This window comes from Patagioenas fasciata, chromosome 1 (assembly GCF_037038585.1).
Source record: "Patagioenas fasciata isolate bPatFas1 chromosome 1, bPatFas1.hap1, whole genome shotgun sequence".
NCBI classification, from domain to species: Eukaryota; Metazoa; Chordata; class Aves; order Columbiformes; family Columbidae; genus Patagioenas; species Patagioenas fasciata.
This window is the reverse complement of record NC_092520.1, coordinates 171396998-171406185: the sequence shown is the minus strand read 5'-3', so window position 1 is coordinate 171406185 and position 9188 is coordinate 171396998. Positions and strand designations below refer to the sequence as shown.

Sequence of the window (9188 nt, the reverse complement as noted above, 5' to 3'; positions counted from 1 at the left end):
CTGTAAGTTTTCCTGTATTTTATCATGGGAACAGTTTAATATTTAGATCTGACCATTTATCCTATGCTTTTGAGAACTGTATTGCAGTATCAGAGATAAGAACCAAAACTGAGAATTTCATTTGCTGATCGATCATGCACATGAAACAGGATTGTTAGTGCTTGCTCCCACTCCTCTTTATGTTCCAAAAAGAGTTTTAACTTGCAGTTGATGAAAAGTATTTCCTGTGTTTTGATTTGCTCCATCTCTGAATATGGTGGCTGTCATTCCTGTTTACCTAGTTGTTGCCACAGTGTCAGCTAGATGAAGATGCTGAGGGTTATTTATGTGGAAGGTAATTTCGAGGCAAATCTAGGACCCACCCACAACAAGCCTTATGCTTCCAGCTGAGGAATTGGTGTGGTTAAAGAAAGTAATGAATACAAAGGAGAAGCTTAGCTTGAGGAATTTAATTTACCTTGTAGTGCAAGCAGTGATATGAGGTGGCCATCATCTGCAGTTCTTTATATCTGCAAGTATTGATGTTGTATATACTTCATCTCTTCAGTTTGCTAGACAATGAAGCTGAACAGTGGGTAGAAACGTCTTCCTTCCATTGACAGCATATGCATACAAAGCAAATATTCATATAACAACGTCGATTGACTATTATCACTTGCTTTTAAGCCTGAATAGAACAAATTAGATGGTTCTATTTATTTCCAGCATATCTTACACAAAGTCTTTCCTGGAACATAGGGATCACATGACAAATGTTCTAGAAATGCTTGAAGGAAATTAAATTCTTCTCCAAATTTGACAGTAATAATTTAAAGTGTGGATAGTGTGTTTCACTTTGAAAAGCCTCTAGGTGCCTTGGAAAACAGATCCTTCCCCCCCAACCTTAAGAATTTGCATCATATTCAGATATAAAACCAGTTGCAGACTGACACAGCATACTTGAAAAGGGCAGCAGCAGAGAGATTCTTCAGATATCGTAGTAATGTAAAAAATAACAAGCTTGATTCATATAGAGTAAAAAATGTTTTAAAACAGTATAATGGGGAACTGAGTCCAGGAAATATTAATCAAGGTTAGAAGTGGAAAAACAATCTAAAAAAATTATGCAGACACCATCTAACATCCTCACGGACAATACTGATACTACAGGCCTGTTCAGATTGTTTTCTGACACCGCATCTTAGAGGACTGCAGCTGCCATTTGTAACTCATCCTACTGTTTGGAATAGGCAATACAGCTGGTGCTTGCTTTTCTTGTGAGTGACCCTTAGGAGTGAAAGGAGTGACAACTGTTGAGTTTGAGTCAGTTTACACCTTTCGGTCTAAATATGTTGATGGTAAGTCTGGGTTTAATGTATTAAATGTAGCACAAAAAAATGCAACATCAATATAGTATGAAGTAGTAAATCACTACAAAGTTACACTCCCAGTTCAGCTTTGGTCATAATAAATGGATGGCTTGACTGGCTTTATCTTGGATCTGTATTTTTTTGTCTTTTTCTGTCAGATAAAACTGGCATAGAAGCATAAAGAGAGAAGACACTAAGCATCTTATGTTTTGGCTATTTTATTCAAAATCCAGTACAGTTGTGGAGCCACAGCCTCAGATTAACATTACTTACAATTCATATTTACAGTCCACTTATGTTTAGAAAGTTATTTCCCCAGCTATAGAAATATAATCTTGTGTGAATGATTTTCTCAGTTACGTTGTTACACACACATTGTTACACTCTTATTGGCTCACCTTTAGCTGCTTCCAAAGTGACAAAAGCAATAAATAACATGTTAGCGTGACCCTATTTCAAAGCATCCTATTTCTCTGGGAAGCCAAGTCTATAAAAATCCTTGGCACAAAACTGCCCTTTATTCGCTGGTTCTATACTTTCTATCATCACTCCCTAGGAGCAATAGGCATTCTCCAGTAAAGGTATAAACAGGGAAAGTAATATGACAAAGTGCCAAAATGAGCACATACATAATGATTAACTCTGGAACTTGCAAGTATCATCACAGTCAGACCTCAATACAGCTAAGGATCTCACCTTTATTGTTTGTTTGGTTTGAAGGAAAGGAATCTTACATTTTGTAGCCTAACACAGCAATCAAAGGGGATAAGAGAAAGAGTTTGTTATGAATGAGCTCAAAAGAGCTTTCTAATGTTTTTACAGGAAAAACAAACAACAGCAAAAAAGAACAACCAACAACAAAAAACCTGATGAGGTGGGCCTATTAGATGATTTGCGCCTTAAAGGTTGGAGTTGTTTTACCATGGCTTCTGTGAAGCATTCCAGTACTTAAATGTTTATCCCTAACAGCAAGTTCTAGTTTTCAAAGACCAGAATACCTGACTCTACCTGAGAAACAGGTAGAAAAAGAAAAACAGTTGCATTTTAACTCTTCTCAGTATAAATGCTGACAAAAGGCAAGTTTAGCAAAAAAAAGTGCAAATGGTGTGAGACTACGGCCATTTTCAGTGGTTGAAAAACTGCTGAAAACTTGCCTAAAATGTAAAAGATGCTGAAAGTAGAAGCCAAAAATCCTTCTTTTGTAGGACTCTCCCAAATGTCTGGAATTTTTAGCTTTCCTTAAGCATGAGAAACAGTCATACAGTCTTATCTGACATGAAAACACCGAATGCCTTCTAAATTATCTCAGATGTCTGGCTCTGAGTTTCCCCAAGTTTATGATTCCAAACTTCTAATTCCATCCATACAAATGAGACAGGCAGTTTATGTTGCACTACACTGGAAAAAAGTATTCTAAATTCAGTGGAGGGTTTAATCTATAATGAAGTCTAGATGTATAATTTGCATTCATGTGTAACATTTGCCTCATAATACACAATAAAATCGCAAAGGCTATAAACCTTTTCATGGCAAAGGCACTTAAGGTAGTGCTACAGACATGCCGTTGTCTTACACTAAGCTGATACAGAAATCTTAGCTAAAGAAAATGTAAAAAACTTAGATGAAGTATTAATTCAGTCTTGGTGCACAGTGAGTTTCACAATGAAAATAATATTCCCTCTGAGAAAAGCAACAGAAACTGGAAAGTATTACTATAAATAAAATAAGCAGTTGCCTAATCATTATGGTGCAGCGTAACTGTACTTTCTAATATCATTCATTTATTTACAATCTTGATTAAATTAGAAAAATTAGATGGCTTTTTAATAACTCTAGCTTTCTTATCAGAAATGTCTTTTTAAAGTATAATCCAAAGGGATTAAAAAAAAAAAAAGCATGCCTTACTATAATGGGCATATAACTTCTGGGGCAATTCTGTTGTAGAAGTTGTTATATCTGCTGAATTTGCCACTGGACACAGTTTTAGCAGGGGGACAGGCTGCTCGCTGGCACGTGCTGGGGAGCACAGACCGCTGTACCTGCACTGCCTGACGTGGTAAACAGATGGGTGGTCACCCTTGCTGTGAATACAGGGGCACCCAGCGCTGGGGTGCTCCGTACAAAGGTCCCCAGGCAGGGAGAGAAATGTGTACAAATGAGAGGTGTAACTGTTCTTACTGCTGATATTGAGATAGGTGTAGGCCAGTAGCAATGAGGAGTGAAAACAAAAGTATCTGTTCCTACTTAAGTACACTGATGGAAACAAAGTGAAAAGGAAAATTTACAGGGAAGTTTCCCACAATTAATAATTTCCAAATAACTATTCGGATATCTATTTTTATCATATACAGGCAGAGATAGTGCAGAAGCTGTATTTACCATATTTAAGCTATTAGTTCAGCTCCAAGACTTTTGAACCTCATGTGGATTTAAGTTACTACCTGTCTTTAGCTACTGTCCTGGTTTTGTTAAAAACAAGACCGGTTCTCTTTTAATGATTTTTCTTTCAGCTAAGTTCTTCTAGGTGGCTGCACTTTTCTGAGTTTTAGCCTGCATATTTTTCCTAGGAGGCTGTACTCCGTGCTGATAAGAGACCAACGGAATGCTGAAGAAGCTCATGTTTAGATTTATTACTATGGTAGTTAAGAAAGACTGATAAGCTTTCCCATGTTCCGTTGTGAGAGGGGTGTGTTTGAGGAGGAGTGGATGGAAAAGGTGACTAGAACTGACCAACAGAAGTATTCTATCCCATAATCATCATACCCCCTATATAAGAGGGTGATCACAAGGGTCAAGCACTCGTCGACCATGGCCGGCATCTAGAGAGGACCCTGCCCGTCTGCCTGTGATCTACAGGCCTCAGGCCCTGCATCCCTGCAAACAGGTTCTGGTTTGCTGTGAAGTCCAGCCCATGACTTCTGGGGGCCTGAGCTGCACCTGCTGGAGCCGCCAGCTCCGCACACCCAGCTCCGCTGCTGCTGGAGTGACGCCAACTCCACATCAAGCACTTGAGATTGGTTTTGTATATTTTGTATATATTCTCTATTTATTAGTAGCATTAGTAAAACCCTTTAAAACTCTCCAACTTGAAGTCTAAGTCTCTCTTCCTTTCCCCTTATCTTTCTCATCATCTTTCTGATCTAATGGAAGGGGTGGCAGAAGGTAAAGGGGATAAAAGAGAGCATCTGCCATGGTTTATTGCTGCCTTGCCTTAAACCTTGACAGCTACTAATAACTTAATAAGAAAAAAAGTCTGTGTTAAGAGAAGTATTCAGAAGTTAGAAAGGGATAAAAGCACGGAAGCACATGTACTGTAGAAATACTGATGAGAAACAAACACCAGCATACTTGAGTGCCTTGGAATTAAAGGAGTCAACTTGACAAAACAGCTGTGAGAATAAAGAGAATGATTACCCCCATTTTACTGGTAGGAAATCGAGAGGGACATAGCTAAGGCACAGTTAATGATTTCATTTAATTTTTAAACATCACTAGATTGTATTGACTTAGGGACAGTGGGCTCTTTCTCCAATGAACAACCAACAAAAAAATGTAACCAAACCATTGGTACTTGTGGTTGTTGTTGAAAGGCAGGATCCTGCTTTCTCTCCTGCCTCAGGCCATGTGCTTCTGTCACCTTCCTTGTATTGGAGGTAGTAGTTGTGCCACCAGGTCTGCATGCGGAGCCAGCAGCTGCTGCTGCTGCGTGATTGCAAGACATGATCCAAGTGGAACAAGGGGAACACGCAGGCAGGGATGGACAGGGCAGAGTGAGACTGACCGTTTTGTGACAACCTGCACTCCCACTGCGTTAGGTTTGGTGTGAAACCATATCTGGAAAACTTCATAGAATTATAGAATAGTTTGGGTTGGAAGGGACCTTCAAAGGTCATCTAGTCCAACTCCCTGCAATGGGCAGGGACATCTTCAACTAGATCAGGGTGCTCAGAGCCCTATCCAGGCTGGCCTTGAATGTCTCCAGGGATGGGGCATCTACCACTTCTCTGGGTAACCTGTGTCAGTATTCTTCAGTATTATTAGATGAAGCCGTTATTGCAAGCCAGAGATATTGTCTGGAAACAACCTTAGAACAGCGCACCTGCTTTGGCAGCAGTACAGGAATGCAAGCAGGTTGCAAACACCCATTACCTCCAGCTCTCTGAAGGATGGTAAGGTAGAGACAGAAGATATTTTTGTGGGACCAGGGAAACATCCAACAGATTATGCATCCAAAATGAAAAGGACTAACCACATAAATGGAAGTCCAGTCAGCACAGCATGTGAGGCAGTTCTCTTCAGACCTGGAAAAATCTGAGTCAGCTGAAATACTTTGACTAGTTCTGGGCACTTAAAAATGCAATTTATTTGGAAGGACTCCAGAGGCAAGTGATACAAATGATCAGAGGCCCAGCAAACACGATCTATTACTCTAGAACAGCTATGGAGAGGCATAACGAATTTCAAATATGTAAGAGGTAGCTATAAAAAGGAATATACTGTTCTCTGGTGTGATAGCATGAGTACTGGATTTAAGTTACATCAAAGGAGACATCAGGGTTAAACTACACATAATCACTTCATAACAGTCCTTACTGCAAAGCAAAGTCCTTATAGCAAAGCACTGGAATGAAGCATTTGAGGAAGATGCAACATTTCTGTGTTTGAAAGGTTTTAAAGGTATATGGCACAAATATCAGCCCATAAAACCAGCAGTATTTATCTTAAAAAAACCCACCACATAATTTGATGACTCTGCTGACTCTGATTTCTAAGACTTTTGTATTCTCCTCATTTTCTGCCATGGTTCACAACACTAATAATCAATCCTTACAAACTTAGAATCTTATCTCTGGTATGTTTCTCTCTGTCCTTCAAATTCAGGCTCTTGACAAACTATTCTGTTTCCCTCTTTATGAAATTTCAAAAGGTGTCAAACTTTCCAGTCCATATAAGTCATCAAAGTATTACTTCTAGGACTTGCTATCTTATAGCTAGATGAAAATTAAGTATTTTCTGTGCCTTTCTGCCTCTGGCACCTCAGCTTGTGGAAATGGCTACTCTGAGAAACCTCTTGTTTCACAGCCTAAACCCATCACCCTCTGACGCACCTCCCGTGGCACCCCGCTTCCCCCTCTTTCCTCCTCAGGGTCCCCTCTCCCTCCTCCTGAGGGTTTTTTTCCGCCATCAGGGTTCTTAACAGAGCATCTACAGCTCTCGGCTTCCCTGGACCACTTGCTTCCCTTGCCTCTCGATCCTTTTCGTGTGAACTTATAATAGTCAACACAGGGTCTCCCTGTCATTTCTTCTGGCCTCTGTCCTATTTAAAATTTAAAGCGACTCTTTCTATACATCTTTCTGACTTTTTCTTCATTATTTCCACACAGCGGGTTGTCTTTGTAAAACTTCAAATGGATCTTCGACGCGTTCTTGCCTTCTGTATTTAAGCGTGATATTGGGAAGCCCTGCATACACAAACATCCTATACAAAGCCATGTCTATTTTATCCAATGGGATCTTTACTATTGCATTGCTGGAGCAGTAACCCTGCGCCGTGACTCCCATATACGTCCGCGCACGCTCGTTTCCCGCCCCAGCCTCCGGGTAGGCCCGCCGCTCCCGCCGTGGTGCGCTGCCGCCAGCTGCGGCCCCAACCGGGGGTTAAGGAAGCGGTGTCCTCGTTTCTTTCCCACTTCATGACACCTTTTTGTCCCAGCACTTCCCACAAACCGCTGCTGTTGAAATCTGAACGGCAGATGCTTTCCAAACACCTGTTTCTGGCGTTTCTCTGCCCAGGCTGCCCCGTCGGTGCCGCTCTTCAGACGGCCCGCGTTTTGTATTGTATTTTTGCTTTCGTTTTCAGGCTCAAGCAAAAAGCGCGGCCCATAAGCTTTAGGAAAAAAAAGAAACAAAAAGAGAGAGTTCACGTTCCTCCGTTTCCTCCGAGATGAAGTCAATAACGGGCGGCGGAGGAAACAAAGGAAGGCAAACAAAAGCAAGTGACCCCGACGTGATTCGAACACGCAGCCTTCTGATCTGGAGTCAGACGCGCTACCGTTGCGCCACGAGGTCCTGCTGAGCATCAGCTTTCAGCGTGTTACAACTCGCCCACAAAGGCCGCCGGCCGCACAGCCCCAGCCACTTCGGACAAGGCCGGGGGGCCGACGTAGCTGAGGACCCTTCTTGCCCGCTGAGGCAACCGCACCGACTAAAACCGCAGGAGCCGCGCACACCGGCCGCTCTCCGGCGCCACTGCTTCGTCTCCCGCCGTTTCGCGCAAATGCGTTAACTCCTCCCGTCCACACGCCCACTACCAGCCTCCAGCAGCAAGAGCCTCCTGCTCTCCCGAGCTCGTCTCCCGCGGCACTGCCGCCGTACGCAGGCTCACGGGTCCCTGTTCCCGCCGCCTGGAGATAGCCCCTCCCGCTGCAAGTCCTCTCTGGCACTATCACACAACAGGGCTCTCTGTGCATTGATGCATAAAGGCAGCCCCGCAAAACCGATTATCATGGCAGCTCCTCGTTAGTATAGTGGTGAGTATCCCCGCCTGTCACGCGGGAGACCGGGGTTCGATTCCCCGACGGGGAGGCCGTACGAAGATTTTTATCCCCGCCGCTCCCAAGCGGAAGGGCGTGGCGCCCTGGAGTGGCGCCTTTTGCCGCCCGGGGGAGGGGGGGGGGGGCAACGGCTGGGTCTGGTGCAGTTCCTGCTGAGGGGGGCGGCAGGAAAACAAAGCTGACGCGGGGAGGCAACAAAAAGCGCGCGCTCGCACTTCTCCCCGTCGGGGAATCGAACCCCGGTCTCCCGCGTGACAGGCGGGGATACTCACCACTATACTAACGAGGAGCCGGGGGGCGCCGCGGCCCCCGCGCAGCCGCTGCCCGGGAAGGGGCCTCTGCCGCCGATCTGGGCCGCCCCTACGCTCCCCTGAGCCCCGGGGAGGCTACAGGGGTTCCCCAGTCCCCCACACCGCCGCTCCTTCCCTCTCCCTGGCCTCGGGAAGGCTGCGGATACGCAGCGGCACACGGGGCGAGCCCAGCGCACGATGTGCAGAAGCCTCACGCCGTGCGTTGTGTGCTGCAGGCGCGGAAAAGGGAAGGGGCTGTGCTGGGCGCTGCTGGCGTACCGCAGCTTTTTGTCCAGCACTGGGAGCCGGTGGGAAGAGGGCGGAGGGAGGAGAACGACTTCCATACGGCTCGTGTTTTTCCGCGTCCTTCCGGACTTTGTGTGCTGCCGTGGGGAGTGAGCGATATCGCGGGCCCCTCCCGTCGCTCCTGTCCGCCCTCCCGCCCCACAGCGCAGCGATCTGGGGAGGTGCGTGCTCAGATCCCTGAAAGCTGCAGGGCGAGGGAGCTGCCCTGCTCGAGACGGTGAGGAGCAGAGCAGCACCTCGGATGTCTTTGTATTTTTTCATCTCGTTCACGCAGACAGTTTCTTTTTACGGGAACCTGAGAAGCCCTGGAGTCAGCAGTCCTTGGGGTGAAGGGATTCGAGCACCTGCTTCTTACCTACCTAAAAAGGGAACCAGAGAAATGGAAACCATGTACTTTGAGATTTGAGAGTAAAAGGCAGAAGGACACATACTGACCATATGGCTTGATACTGACCCGGTCAGCAGTAACATGGTTGTAAGTTTGCATCACGGTGACATTAAACAGGAAACTATATTTAATTTACTAGCTTGTTAGATGAAGAATTAACACCAAACATAAGTGGGTGATTGAAACAACTGGTGTTCTCTTTTGAGATATTTCTTTGGATAAAAGGACCCCAGCTTAGCTTTTTCAGACAAGCCTGGCTAAAGAACAAACAGCAATCTACATGTAGACATCCAAATATAAG

At 44.6% G+C, this 9188-nt stretch overlaps 3 non-coding genes across 3 annotated transcripts; 1 reads left to right on the top strand and 2 right to left on the bottom strand.

The window, feature by feature from the left end:
* Positions 1–7346: 7346 nt before the first annotated feature.
* TRNAW-CCA (transfer RNA tryptophan (anticodon CCA)) lies at positions 7347–7418 on the bottom strand. Its single transcript has one exon. It is a non-coding gene; the product is annotated as a tRNA-Trp (tRNA).
* A 444-nt stretch (positions 7419–7862) lies between these two features.
* Positions 7863–7934, top strand: TRNAD-GUC (transfer RNA aspartic acid (anticodon GUC)). Its single transcript has one exon. It is a non-coding gene; the product is annotated as a tRNA-Asp (tRNA).
* Positions 7935–8120: 186 nt separating this feature from the next.
* On the bottom strand, positions 8121–8192 carry TRNAD-GUC (transfer RNA aspartic acid (anticodon GUC)). Its single transcript has one exon. It is a non-coding gene; the product is annotated as a tRNA-Asp (tRNA).
* Between the last annotated feature and the right edge of the window lie 996 nt (positions 8193–9188).